Below are 14,000 nucleotides of genomic sequence, written 5' to 3'. Positions count from 1 at the left end.
CTGAATGGGAAGATTTGAAAGGAATTAGCAGAAGGAAGACGGCATTTAATTAAAAAGAAAAAATATGAAGTTTTAAGTGTCCTGGGAAAAGGCTGAGAGACAAGCGCAGGTATTGTTTCATCAAGGTCCATGTGGTGGATAAAGGATAAGGGGCCCCAGAGTCGCTCTTCAGTCTATATGACACGGCACACTACCACAGATAGTTATTCACCCCATTTACTTCTACAATTTGCACAAGTATGAAAGATGTGTGTATATGGGAACTAAGTGCAAATGACCACTCACTATCCAGCATTGGCTGAAAAATGTGTGTGCCGCTCAGTGCACGACCCAGCCACACCACCAGAGGGAGCTCAACTAGTAGGTCAAAGGCTTTTAGATCCAAAATTCACACACTTCTTACCAAAACCATCATGGTGATCGTTTAGGACTATAAACAGATTGTGGACTGCAGTGTCCACTGGATGTCTGCGGTAATACCATAATGCAGCATCTATAATCCCCTTCAAGCCTCGCCGTATGCACAGACACATCCTACCACTGGAGGGAGCTGACTACATCCCAGGGTATTATAGGGACTCCTGCAGTCCTGCTGCCGCCTCTGTAAATGCTTTCCTATCTCACTCATTTTATGGATGGTAACATCCGCACACACAGGCATGTTATCCTGTATAGGGTGTGTGTGTGTGTGTGTGTGTGTGTGTGTGTGTGTGTGTGTGTTTAAGTGTGTGTGTGTGTGTGTATGTATGTATGTATGTATGTATGTATGTATGTGTGTGTATGTATGTATAATTATAATATATATATATATATATATATATATATATATATATATATATATATACACATATATATATTATATACACACACACACACACAGGCATGTTATCCTGTATAGGGGGTGTGTGTATATAATATATGTACATATATATATATATACACACACACACAGGCTGTAACATCCGCACACAGACACAATATCCTGTATAGGGGGGATAGATAGATAGATAGATAGATATGTGTGCGTATATACACACATACACATTTATTTTATAGCGGTAACATCCACACACAGACACATCCATCACATCTATTTCGGTCTGCAGCCAGCGCCATTACTCAGCAATGTCAGGCACTCGGGGAGGTGCGGAGTAAATATAGGCCTAGCTGTGAATGTGACACCCGCACATGGGAGACATTCCACACAGCAAGTGGTGATGCTTGGCATACCTGCCGGAGACTTCGGATCATCATCAACAGCATCATCATCATCTTCAAGGCCAGAAACAGCCAGACGATGCCAATCCACACAAGACGAGATGGAAACAAGACAAACTGACCAAACAAAGTACCACCTCACCATGAGAGATGGTTCTACTCTAGTAATGGCCTCTCTTGGGCTCACATTAGGCTGACAAACTGGGATGAAGGATCCAACTAATCCCTGTTCAAAACACCCACAAGAGATGGTTGGAGTGCACGGACAACGGGGGTCCCAGACCACACATTGCTATGTGTAATATTGATGCACGGCCAATGGTAAATGGCAGTGTTAAAAAAAACAAAAAAAACACAATAGGCAAAAAAGAGAGCCTGTAGAGCGTGATTTAGGAGTCTCAAAACATGGGGCTAGCCAGATATCCCTCTAGGAAGGACCCAGCCAAGGGGCGGCTCCTGTAGGGAATCATCCAAAACCACCATATTGAGTGGCCCTATAAGTCAATGTAATGACAAGGAAAAAAAACAAGGCCAGGTCCCATTTCAGATGGGTCCTTGTACTGATGGGTCCCATTGCAGATGGGTGCTTGTACTGATGGGTCCTCTTACTGATAGGTGCTGTACTGATGGGGCTATACCAGTGCTTCTCAATTCCAGTCCTCAGGCCTCACCAACAGGTCATGTTTTGAGGATTTCCCATACAAAGGACACCTGTGCTATTACCTGATGCACTGAGCATAATTATATCACCTGTGAAATACTAAGTAAATCCTCAAAACATGACCTGTTGGTGAGGCCTGAGGACTGGGATTGAGAAGCACTGGGCTATACTGCTGGGTCCCATTGCAGATGGGGGCTGTACTGCTGGGTCCCATTGCAGATGGGGGCTGTACTGCTGGGTCCCATTCCTAATGGGGGCTGCACTGCTGGATGGAGTACTGCTGCTCACCTAATATATTACCTAAGACATGGTGAAAGCTTACATTATCCATCTACATACAGACATCTCCTGAAGACTTGCTGATCTGCACTGTGCTGTCATAGCTTTCCAACACTTCCCTATAAGCACTATACCAACACTTCCCTATAAGCACTATACAAGATCCTAATATACAATGACTTGTTATAAGACTAAGAAAGTGGTGTCCAGACACATAACAGAACGGGAGGGCAATTCCCTTTATGGTCTATGGAGCAGAGTCTGGATCAGAGGAGCGGACCGCAGGATGGGGGCGCTCTATTTGAGGTTAATAAAGAGTTGGCTATTCAGAGAGGAAGCTGGGGAGGAACACATCGCCAAAGTCTGATTATTCAGGAAGTGTGAAGCAGGAAGAATGGAGTCAGAATATGTTACTGATGGGAGGCAAGAGAAAGCCCCCGCTGGACTGGAGGAAGGAAGGTGGGAGCTGAGGTCTGGCTGGGCCCTGACTACATAACAGATTCAATACACCTGAATCAAGGACATAGGGAGCCGCCTGCAGGACGTACAAAAACCACAAAGGACAAAGGTAAAAGCACTAAAAGTGCAAAAATCCTGGTCACCACACATCATTTTCTACTACAGTCCCTTCCTCTTTACTATCACAACATTACACACTCAATGAGATACACTACAATCAAGAATATAGTGGGAAACACAAATACTGAAAGTGCAAAGATCCCGGTCACCGCACATAATGGAATCACCGGCGTCTTTGGCAGCAGCATTATATATTCTACTACAGTCCCTTCCTCTCTACTATCACATTACACATCCAATGAGATACACTAGAATCAAGAATATAGGGGAATACACAAATACTGAAAGCGCAAAGAGCCCTGATCTCCCGCAATGCTGACCAGTCTATGCTGAGAGGCGGCGCAGAGTGGGATGAGTATACATTGCAGTCAGGGCCGTATTTACCACTAGGCACCCGTGGTCCGGTGCCTAGGGCAGCACCTTGCAGGGGGGCAGCGCCAGGTAGCCAGGTTTTTATTTTTTTAGTCTCCCACCTCCTGTTCAGACTTGCCAGTAAATCTGTTGTCTTTTCCAGATGGGTTGGGGGGTATGGTGGTATTGATCAGGTCTGGCAAGGCCAGTGGGTGCGTGAAGATGGTGCGTCTTCAGGTTTAGTGCCTAGGGCAGCAGCAGTTGTTAATACGGCCCTGATTGCAGTCATGGCCCCCAAGCCCCGGGCTAACCCTTCAACTATCCAGCTGCAAATGTACAGATCAGGATAATAAGTATAATATACACTGCTGATCACCTACACAGAATGGAGAGAGATATATACAAACCCATACAGGGGGGATAATAAGTATATAATACACTGCTGTATACCTACACAGAATGGAGATATATACACACTCATACAGGAGGATAAGAAGTATATAATACACTGCTGTATACCTACACAGAATGGAGAGAGATATATACAAACCCATACAGGGGGGATAATAAGTATATAATACACTGCTGTATACCTACACAGAATGGAGATATATACACACTCATACAGGAGGATAAGAAGTATATAATACACTGCTGTATACCTACACAGAATGGAAAGATATATACACACTCATACAGGAGGGGGATAATAACTATATACTACACTGCTGTATACCTACAAAGAATGGAGAGATATATACACACTCATACAGGAGGGGGATAATAAGTATATACTACACTGCTGTATACCTGCACTGAATGGAGAGATATATACACACTCATACAGGAGGATAATAAGTATATAATACACTGCTGTATACCTACACAGAATGGAGAGAAATATATACACTCATACAGGGGGATAATAAGTATATAATACACTGCTGTATACCTACACAGAATGGAGAGATATATACACACTCATATAGGAGGGGGATAATAAGTATATACTACACTGCTGTATACCTACACAGAATGGAGAGATATATATACACTCATACAGGGGGATAATAAGTATATAATACACTGCTGTATACCTACACAGAATGGAGAGAAATATACACACTCATACAGGGGGATAATAAGTATATAATACACTGCTGATCACCTACACAGATTGCAGTTTGGATTTAACCCTCTAAGGCCAATCCTTCAGCCATGGTTCCCTAGGGGTTTCCTCCACAGGGTTTTTTTCTCTCCTGAGTGCTGGATTATGACCCTTTAGGAGTTGAGGCTTAGCTTTGTACAGCACAATTTTCATAGTATTGCCTGGACTTGAAGTTTTAAGCTATATGTTTATGTCATTTAATTCGGTGAGCAAAAATGTGTAAGAGAGTTAAAATAAAATAAAAAGTGGCAAGTTATAGTGGACTCACTTGAACTCATACAGGATGTTAAACCTCATGGTGGTGAACAGGCTGAGTCTTGGAAGTGGCCAGCCTTAAGGATGTCATAATGGTGATGTAATTCAGGGGCGGGCACAGTGGTTAAAGGGGTTATCCAGCGCTACAAAAACATGGCCACTTTCCCCCTACTCTTGTCTCCAGTTTGGGTGGAGTTTTGAAACTCCGTTCCATTGAAGAAAATGGAGCTTAATTGCAAACTGCACCTGTACTGGAGACAACAGTAGGGGGAAAAGTGGCCATGTTTTTGTAGCGCTGGATAACCACTTTAAGCACAGGAGTGAGGATCAGTAGGGTCATTGGTGCCTTATATAGTGTACAGGCTCTGCTAGAATGGCAGCCACAATGTGCCGCCCCTTTCTTGCCGTCTGCTGTATGTCACACAGCAGGGACTCTCACAGTATCCGGGAATCCCAGTGACCGAGCACTTCACCTGACTACTGGGAATGCTTTAGTCCTGTGACTTAAATAAAGCTGTGGCCATTTTACCGCCAAAAAGTGTATATTGTGCCATCATTTCATTCTCTAATACCGTTACAGTTCACAAGCCACTACAGTGTTCAAACTGTGACCGACACATAGCAGCTGCACAACTCATAGGACCTATTGTCTTACTTCTACACTGTAACGGTGTCTCAGGAGGACTGCTATAGGACAATATCATAGTGAAAAATGAAATTCTATCCAGATGCTAACAGCAAGCAGAGATCTTACAGTGAAGCTGTTGGCTGCAATACACGTCCCAGTGTTAGGTTAAAGAGACACCTAGAGCGTAGCTATAGTCTGGAGCTCGGCTGTAACCTGGAGCATGGCTATAAACTGGAGCTCGGCCGTAACCTGGAGCGTGGCTATAGACTGGAGCTCGGCCGTAACCTGGAGCGCGGCTATAGACTGGAGCGCGGCCGTAACCTGGACCGCAGCTATAGTCTGTAGCTCGGCTATAGTCTGGAGCTAGGCCGTAACCTAGAGCGCAGCTATAGTCTGGTGCTCGGCCGTAACCTAGAGCGCGGCTATAGTCTGGAGCTCGGCCGTAACCTAGAGCGCGGCTATAGTCTGGAGCTCGGCCGTACCCTAGAAAGCAAGTGGAGTCTTTTCACCATCAGTTGGGAGAATTCTTGAGCCATAACCTCAGTGGACATGGCTGGCACACGGCTTGCACACGTCCTGAATAAAGGAGCCAGGCTACGATGCTCTGTCTGCGCAGGATGCTGCTCCGCACATAGGATAAGTATACCCGTGTGCGCTCAGCGGTCGCAGTCCTTGTTTGGCTTGGCAGCCCTGCACACTGTCAGCCAGGGATTGTTTTGCTGACATTATCCAGAGGGTTAGTAGCCGGGAATCCTCAGTAAAGTTCATGGTCCCCGGCCTGAAGCCTTCATGGAGCTCCGCACTCTCAGGGATCCAGAGACTTTAATTTCCTCTCTCCGGAAAACTCTTGTTAATGTTGAAGTAAAAAACTGGCAAAAATGGATCTCCCTGAAACGTGGATTTCTCCTCTGTACCTATCAGGAGCTTTACAGTGTGTGGCGTAAAAATACATCATCGGCCAAAGAGACCGAGCAATCACAGAGCAGAATTAACCAATTCTGCTCCTGAGCGCTGACTCCACAACATCCCACCAAGAGCATATATCTGTATGTATATAGCGGTGTTTCCATAATTACCCACCACCAGGTAACAACAGGGACCCCCATCAATCTACAGCTCCGCTCACAGGGATGGATGATGGACAGCCTGACAGCTGAGGATCCAGTTACCTGTGCACAGGTGGGCAGTCACTAAATCCATCCAGGATGAGGTCTCAATCCTGCAGCTTCTGGTTCCCCCTCCCCCCTGTCATGGGTCCTACAAGAGATCTTCCTGATATAATAGATCACATATGGTTAAGTAGGATTGTAACCAGTTTCTAGTCTGAATCATATTGTCTTCTAGGTGAGTAGAGAACTGGAGAATTCTGCAGGCTCTCACTTTGACAATGGGCCATGTGTGGGGTAACAGCAGCACAGGACTGACAGCAGTGCAGATATGGCCACAGTGGGGGCACAGCAGCACAGGACTGACAGCAGTGCAGATATGGCCACAGTGGGGGCACAGCAGCACAGGACTGACAGCAGTGCAGATATGGCCACAGTGGGGGCACAGCAGCACAGGACTGACAGCAGTGCAGACATGGCCACAGTGGGGGCACAGCAGCACAGGACTGACAGCAGTGAAGATATGGCCACAGTGGGGGCACAGCAGCACAGGACTGACAGCAGTGCAGATATGGCCATAGTGGGGGCACAGCAGCACAGGACTGACAGCAGTGCAGATATGGCCACAGTTGGGGCACAGCAGCACAGGACTGACAGCAGTGCAGATATGGCCACAGTTGGGGCACAGCAGCACAGGACTGACAGTGGTGCAGATATAACCACAGTTTACCGTCAGATCTGGTTCTCTGTACTATTATGTAAGGCTGGGAACTACTGGGGGCAGAGGATCCTGTAGCATCATTGACTGCAATCTGATCTTTGGGTATACCGTCACATAGGAGATGCTGCGGGGTCTTCTGAGTGTATTAACCCTTTTTGCACTGAACATAATTGTCATGCCTAGTAAGACGCCCACTTTATTTATACTAGATAAACAGATCATGTGGCAGAAATGCATACATGTAACACGTATGGTTATAGATTTCTATATACATGTATACATGTAACATGTACGGATACAGCTAACTATATGCATGTAACACGTATGGTTAAAGATAACTATATGCATGTACACATTACAGATTGCTATATGTGCATATAGTTCTTTGTGTAGATTACATGATATACGTTAGTTTTACAAGGCATAGTTACATAGTTACATAGTTAATACGGTTGAAAAAAGACACATGTCCATCAAGTTCAACCAAGGAGGGGATGGATACAGGGAAGGGGGAGGGGTGATATGTTCTATACATAACAGCATGACAACAGTTATCAGGGAAACAAGGGTCTATACATCAGGTGGTTTCTCCTAACTGATCCATAATTCATATAATAAAATCTGTCCATGAGTAAGGGCGCCCAGAGCACTGGAAACACGTTGGCTCTCACAACGAGCATGTGACTATTAGGTTTTATTCCATCAGGATGGATGCATTGTGATAGAACACAGGATCTGTGCAGGGATAGGACATCAGCCGCCTGGATACTACCCTACCTTATATCCACTGTGGCATCAATCACCTTCCCGGTCAAGCCAAATACTCTGCAAAACAACGTGTATACAGGAGACGGAGCAGTGATCTTCATTAGTGGAGGAGACTTTGATGTGCTGCGACCTCCTCACCTCCACTCACCCATTACTAAGTAGGAGTGGGCACTTAAGTAGTAGAGATAGTGACAATCATCCCACCATGAAGGAGCAGGCGGACCAGACTAGACCAAGATGTAACATGTCTGAACACCTCCCGATCAATGTATCAGGTCTGTCAGGAGCCAATAACACTGAGAACGCTACTGACATATCACACAGAGGATTGTCTGCACCAGGTAATAGGACTGGCCATGCCATGTGACTGAAGCCCGGGGTTAATAGTCTTTACCTGTACAGACATATTGTAAAGGCAGAGATGTGATCCACCCATTAAAAAAGTAACAAACCATCAGCTGTGTGCGAGTAGGACTAGCTCTTTTTTTTTCTACCCATTGATTTTAATGGGGAAAATCCAAAAACACACAGGGACATGCGGCAATATACATACTCTGGCAGCACATGACAGCCCGTATCACCATAGCCAGCATACATACAGGGTCCTTTGGCAGTACATGACAGCCTGCATCACCATAGCCAGCATACATACAGGGTCTTCCACGAGTCAGTCTCTTTAGGCATGGAAGGGTTAATGGTGATTAATCATTGCCTTACAATGTCCCAGCTGTCAGGCAGCAGACACACATGGGTTAATCCATATTGTCCTCTGCATCAAGAAGCTGAAGAAAGTTGACGTTTTCTCTCTGTGGTCGTGGTTCTTTCATCTTCCAGCAATCAGAGGGGGCAGCACTGTTGACATGACCTCCTGAGATTGTGCCGAAGCATTCAGGCCACACCGAGAGAAAATGGTTAACACAACAAGCGCACATCAAAGGGCCCCGGTAATGACAGGGTCAATCTCCATCAGAACCGCTGCAGCTCCTGGAGGTGCCCCCTCACTGAGCAAAGCAAGATGGCAGCAAATCTGCGGCACGCTAACAGCACAAACAGCAGCCCTGCCGGAATCATAAAGACAATGATCCTCGGCTGATTAGGTCTTTAGGTCCGGATCTAAAATCATCGGCCGCACATCACTACGTGTTATAGTGATGCGCGGACGATAGCTGGTGACAGGCTGCACCGCTGTCCCAATGACTGGCTGAGCGGCCTGTCACCTCAGACACATCAGGGAGCGTGGAGAGGTATGTATCACTTTTTTTTCCCACAGTCATCAGCTGCCTGTGTATTAGGGCCCTTATAATGTCACTGCTACACAATCCTGAACGAGGGTCATAAGAGTCACAACCACAGCGGCCACTCAATCGTCACTCAGGGATCAGAGTTTTACTCAACCTGAGATGCCACCCACAGGGGTGAACAGAACTAGAGGGGTGTCCATGCTTTTATATAGATTACAGGCTATCGTATCACAAGAAACAGCCACCAACGTCACAAGATTACTGTATATCAGTGCTGGTGTATCATCAGATGGATCCAGATCTCTATAGAGAAACATGGCCGGTCAGGTGGATCCAGGTCTTTATGGAGAAATATGGCCGGTCAGATGGATCCAGATCTCTATATAGAAACATGGCCGGTCAGATGGATCCAGATCTTTATGGAGAAATATGACCGGTCAGATGGATCCAGATCTCTGTGGAGAAACATGGCCGGTCAGATGGATCCAGATCTCTGTGGAGAAACATGGCCAGTCAGATGGATCCAGATCTTTATATAGAAACATGGCCGGTCAGATGGATCCAGATCACTATGGAGAAACATGGCCAGTCAGATGGATCCAGATCTCTGTGGAGAAACATGGCCGGTCAGATGGATCCAGATCTCTGTGGAGAAACATGGCCGGTCAGATGGATCCAGATCTCTGTGGAGAAACATGGCCGGTCAGATGGATCCAGATCTCTGTGGAGAAACATGGCCGGTCAGATGGATCCAGATCTCTGTGGAGAAACATGGACGATCAGATAGATTAGATCTCTGTAGAGAAAGATGGCCGGTCAGATGGATCCAGATCTCTGTGGAGAAACATGGCTGGTCAGATGGATCCAGATCTCTGTAGAGAAAGATGGCCGGTCAGATGGATCCAGATCTCTGTGGAGAAACATGGCCGGTCAGATGGATCCAGATCTCTGTGGCACCGTGCAAGATTCAATGATCCTTCCTGTCAGATATAAACAGCTCAGGCTGGTGGAGGAGCTGTAAGGGTCCTATGAGACGAAGCAATTCTTAACAATTAGCGACTTATGGTCCGTTTACACGAAGCGATAATTCGCTTTTGAAGCAACGATTTGGTTTTTATAACGATTAGCGTTTAGATGAATAAATCGTTAGAAAATTTGTCAGAAAAATCGTTATTGCGATCGTTTTTAAGATCGCTTAAGCCTCTCACACACATAGGGTGAATCTTTGAAAGACTGTTTACATGACGTGATCTGCGAATTTTTAGCGAACGACCAAACAACGATTTGAGAACATGTTGAAAGATCACAATGAATGATCTTTCGCTTGATCGTTCACTGTTCACAAGACGATTATCTCTCAAATGCGATCGTTATTGCAAAAATTTGAACAATTGTCGTTCTGTGTAAACACACCATAATGCTAAATAATTGCAAATGAGATTGTTTATCGTTAACCTGAAATCGATCACCATATTACAAAACACAATAGTTACCGCAATCGTTTTCGTTCACTCCATCTAATCCCAGCAAAAGAATGAACGCCTTGGAATTACACACAACGAACGTGGAATTACAGCAAACGATTTGCGATCAACAACGATTTTAGGGTCAGATCTAAAGCAATGATCAACGACACACAAAGATTTCTCAATCGTTGTCTGCAGTTACAGAGAATGATTATTGTTTAAGTTAGAACGATATAACGATTTTTCGCACGATAATCGTCCTGTGTAAACAGCACCTATAACTTTCTGACAAAAAAAACCTAAATCTCTGGCGTGCCCCTTCACCTGACATTCTGTCCCCCACTCATTGGCCTGAGAGGCTGATGAAAGTGAGTAATAGTCTCTCCATGTCCTGGATTGGCTGATACCACAGAGTAATAGACTGCTAGTGATACTGGGGCTGGACAGGCCTGTGGTGGGTGTGCGCCAGGATTACAATGTATACATCACTAACCCACCACAGTTAAGATTTGTTCGACAATGAAATGATCACAGGAGCCGAGCGCTGGAAGACTCGATTATAGAAAAAATATGTCAACATGTTTTCCAGTAAGAGGGGAAATGGTAGTAGCGATGGCTGCACACAACACGCACTGTACGCGGCCAGCAGATTAATGGGCTCCATGTGTCAGAGATCGGCAGGAATTCCACTCTGTATGGGCGGCTAGTGGCAGTGATAACCGCTATGGGGGGCTGGCGTACCTGCACAGCCTGGGCCTACACAGGGGTGTCCACCATTACAACACCCCAGCCTCCTCCTGTGTGTCAGTCTACTGACACATACACATATGCCAGGGCTGGGCTTACTATATAGACTTACTCGATAATTCAGGAAGCTCCAGTCTAAGAGACCATAGACATTGGTGCAAATGTTTATTCTGCCTTTTAGGCCCAGTTCACACTGACCTTTGGTCCTTGGTTATTGTATACACTTTCCATGTAGGATCTATACGTGCAGCACACTATTCCTGTATATCACCATATACCCCTGTACAGTGTGCGCCAGCAAGACTTACCCATGCTTAGTTAATGGATAACATATACTTCTAGTTTACCCTGTAAACATTCATACAGTCACAAACACAGTGTGAACGGGAGCCTAAGGAGTTTACACACCTTTTTTTTTTTTTTTCAATCAAAGTAATTTTTATTGAATTTTCAGAAAAAAAGAGGTTTACAAACAGCAGGGACGGACGAAAGACAGATGTCTCATCCCCACTAGACATACAACAAAAAACATTGGAACTAATTTGGCAATGTCCCATATATCTCGAATCAAAGTCCAGTAAACGTGCAACCTCCAACATCCAGTAAAACCAGAGTTTATATGAAAAAGGCTGGTGCGCTGCGATCAGTTCAATAGTTACACAGATGTCATCAGAACCACCCGACAGAATACAACATAAACTTATATGTCCTATCTAGAACCCGGAGGGGGTTCAGCCCTGCCCCTAGTCAGAGACTGCGGCGCCAACCCCGGAGCGTCAAACCAATGGGCCCAAATTTTTTCAAACTTCTTCATCACACACTTATCGTTGGCTATAAGCCAGTTCACTTTAGTTATCAAAGTGGACAACCGCGGGGGATCTTGGTCTAACCAGGACTGTGCGATAAGTTTTCTGGCCATATACAGTATTCGGGCAACCCCTATTTTTTCCGGGGTAGTTAAGGCAAGGTCTTCTACATACCCTAAAATACACACCAAGGGGGATTGTTCCAGATGGATAGAAAAAACTCTATAAATAAGGGATGTTATCTCCCGCCAGTACCTAGTTAGCTTCGGGCAACGCCAGAACATATGGAGGAGACCCCCTTCATCCCTCCGGCACCGAGGACACAGTGCATCAGACCGGATACCCACCTTAAATAGAAAGGCGGGGGTTCTGTATACTCTGTGCAGGAGGTAAAGCTGGGACAAGCGATGCTGCTCTCCAACGGACAATTGAGGTGTGATCAGTTTACACACCTTTAATAACAGTCAGAGGCTCTAGAGGTGCCATACACTCCATACTGACGGCAGAAGCGGCGGGCTCAGTCAACATTACTATAAGGGGACCATTACACACTAAGGGGGGGGGGGGGGAAGTTACGAAGACCAGCGTACAAGTACAAATTAAGCCCCATCCCCTTTTTCGTGGCAAGATTTACTGCGCCCGGCGTACCAAATCTACACCTGCTTCCAGGAGGTGTAGATTTGCAGCATGATTTGTGCCTGCAAGCAGGAGTAAATCATGATCCTGCCTCATCACGCCCCCCCCCCCCCCCTGCAAGCTCCGCCAGCCCGCCCATCGGGCGAGCGGGGCGCACGGGAAGCGTACGTGAGGGAGAAGGGGCAATTCTGCACCTTCTCCCTGGCCTACGCCCGTGGCAAACCCTTTGTAAATGCCCCCTACATTTACAAGGGGTGGCTCTAAGGAAAATGGGCGTGGATTAGCAATGAAGGGGGCGGCAATTAAGTTCTTTTTTTTTTCTTTTTAAATTAAAGGGGTACTCCGGCGAATATCTTTTTATGTCCTACTATCTATGTATGTCCTGCAGAAAGTGGTGTATTCTTTCTAGTCTGACAGTGCTCTCTGCTGCCACCTCTGTCCATGTCAGGAACTGTCCAGAGCAGGAGACGTTTTCTATGGGGATTTGCTGCTGCTCTGGACAGTTCCTGACATGGACAGAGGTGGCAGCAGAGAGCACTGTGTCAGACTGGAGAGAATACACCACTTCCTGCAGGACATACAGCTGCTGATAAGTACTGGAAATTTTTAAATAGAAGTAACTTACAAATCTGTATAACTTTCTGAAACCAGTTGATTCGAAAGAAAAAGATTTACGACAAGCAGTCTTCGTTCCCTAGACTGCAGGCCATGGCCAGGGAAATAAGAGACAGGATAGATATGAAAGAAGTGAGTGACGTGTGAGGACTACTTCTCCATCATCCTGCTAACTACCCATTGATTATACAGGTCATTACCGTCACACACACCCAGTGTCAGGGCCGTGTCTGTCATTTCAGAGATTTCCGCCTTTATTTTGTGGATTTAAAACTAAAAAAAAAGTTCAGTTTTGTAAATTTGTCGATTTCACAGTTTGGCGCCAGTAGCGTTTAGGCGGCCATGATGGATTTCTCTGATAAATCCCCATCACAGAACAGTTTAGCTGCTACTGAGGAGAAGACTGAAGGAGCTTTAACCCTTTGTCTGCTGCCGGGTAACACGACCAGCCTGATGCAAGGTCACGGCAAGCTGCAGAGCCGAGGATGCGGTTAAAGCTCCACACACAGGAACAATCCGGGGAGGCCGTCTCCCAGATCGCGTTTCATTCTGTAGCAAATGATGTGAAACCCCCCGGGGACGGCTCTCGCTGGTTCCTATTCATTAACTATTTACTGGGTCCTAAGGATTTAGGGTTCCCGCCGGAAAAGGCGGAGGCTGTGTGAGGGCACAACGGGAACAGAGAAAGATATACGAGTATCAGGAGTAAAGAAGGGGGTCTGTACAGTAACATGTACAAAAGCCGCCATCAGCCC

At 45.9% G+C, this 14,000-nt stretch overlaps 1 protein-coding gene across 6 annotated transcripts in view; it reads right to left on the bottom strand.

Moving 5' to 3' along the window:
- EYA2 (EYA transcriptional coactivator and phosphatase 2) overlaps nucleotides 1-14,000 on the bottom strand; it is a 107,518-nt gene that overhangs the window by 63,530 nt on the left and 29,988 nt on the right. The gene's annotated exons all lie outside the window — the stretch shown is intronic.

The sequence above is a fragment of the Dendropsophus ebraccatus genome, chromosome 14 (genome assembly GCF_027789765.1).
Source record: "Dendropsophus ebraccatus isolate aDenEbr1 chromosome 14, aDenEbr1.pat, whole genome shotgun sequence".
NCBI lineage: Eukaryota > Metazoa > Chordata > Amphibia > Anura > Hylidae > Dendropsophus > Dendropsophus ebraccatus.
Note: the sequence above shows the minus strand (reverse complement) of the source record. Positions and strands in the feature narration are given on the sequence as shown.